The 1,632-nt window shown below is 47.5% G+C and overlaps 1 pseudogene; it reads right to left on the reverse strand.

Annotated features, from left to right (window-relative positions):
• Positions 1-1,280: 1,280 nt before the first annotated feature.
• LOC140066268 (U2 spliceosomal RNA) lies at positions 1,281-1,454 on the reverse strand (annotated as a pseudogene).
• Between the last annotated feature and the right edge of the window lie 178 nt (positions 1,455-1,632).

Genomic DNA, 1,632 nt, shown 5'->3' on the forward strand with positions numbered 1-1,632 from the left:
AAAAATAAAATTTGCATCTTTGATGTATATTTGTTCTGGTACTACCCAGAAACGCAGAGTCTTCTCCAAAGTAAAATTAACTGAAAAATAATCAGACGAATCGTCTTGGCTTCTGGATGCCATCTTCTCAATAACAGGTTTCAACCCTTTCTCGTCTTTAAATCTTCAGAGAGAAAAAAAGGTTCCTGCAGTCAGCGAAGATTTTGATGAGCCTTCTTATCGCCTCTTGAAAATGGATTAGCGTTCCCGGGGTCCTTCCGATCCTTCCACTGCACCGTAGAATCCCTTCTCCGTTGAAGCGTCCAGCCGTCCAGATCCTCCGGGTCCACCGTCACCAAGAAAGAGTCTTTTCTACTCGGACTATGAAGTTTCCCCCCTATAGCTGCAGGTTTCAGTTAAGAAACAAGGCCGAGGGCTTACTTTTCACCGAAGTAGAGCAGACTCTGACCTTCCAGCACAAATTTGATCGTGCCAAAAGGCCGAGAAGCGATACCGACCATAGCTCGCCCAGACCGGGCCCCCTTCAGAACTCTCAGCACTGCTCACGGAGAGGAGACACCGCCAGGAGGCGAAAAACCTGCTCTGCAAGTCACACAGTCCTCTGCGTGGGGACAATTAATCTGCATAGGACCGCCCCCAACAGGCACCTCCCCCGCAAAGCAGCAGGGGGGCCGAGCGAGCGGGCGTCTGCACTTCATCTGCCAGCCGCCCGCCGCTACACCCTCCCCACAACAACTCTTTTGTCAAGTCAGTCTGACCGACTGACTGCCTGCCTGCCTGACGGCTCAGAGATCACTTTTCCTTTCTCTTGACACAGCCGCTGGACGGTGTGAGGGGACAAGCACGCTCGCTCCAGCACACGCTGATAGCTACAGCTTACCTTCGGTCGTTCGCACCTTCTCAGACTGTGACTGCTAGCAGTGGAGGAGGAAGCAGCCAAATCTCAACCTGCAGGTGTCTTCGATTCAAGTAGACGGCCGGCTCCAGACTAATCATGATCCAATTAGCTCCAATTAATTAGGCCGCCGATTAGGTCACTTTTATTTTTCCTTTTTTTTTTTTTTTCCTTTGTTCCGGGTCGGGCCCATTTTGCACCTCATTAATCAATTAGTGAGAAGCCTTTGTTCCTCCTGCAAAAGACACAGCACACAACACACCTGAGTAGGTGACAAAGCACAAGAGCGTCGTCGACGTCACATTGCAAACTTTGGCTCCATTTCTTTTCCCTTTTCCAAAGTTTTGCTATTTATTTATTTCTCTATCTTTTTCACCAAGTTAAGAAGGGGTGCACCGGTCCTGGAGGTACTGCAATACCAGGTCAATGCGTGGAGTGGACAGAGCAAGCTCTTTTTCCATCTCCCTGTTCCAAAAATCCATTTAATATATGGTCCCCAGATAGGGGACGTATCAGATATTAAACTGATAAGAACAGATTTTTTGATTGAAAGAGCCTTTATTCACAGATACACAGTAAAACTTACAGACAGTGTGTGCCATGACGCAGCATGGGCTTTGTACAAAGCACACAATAAATTAAGATACACTCCTAGCACTATCCTAACACTATGGCAGAATAAGTGCTACTCTAGCATACTAGCTCAGGCAAACAAAAAACACACATTTCTCAATAAA

Source organism: Engystomops pustulosus, chromosome 6, assembly GCF_040894005.1.
Source record: "Engystomops pustulosus chromosome 6, aEngPut4.maternal, whole genome shotgun sequence".
NCBI lineage: Eukaryota > Metazoa > Chordata > Amphibia > Anura > Leptodactylidae > Engystomops > Engystomops pustulosus.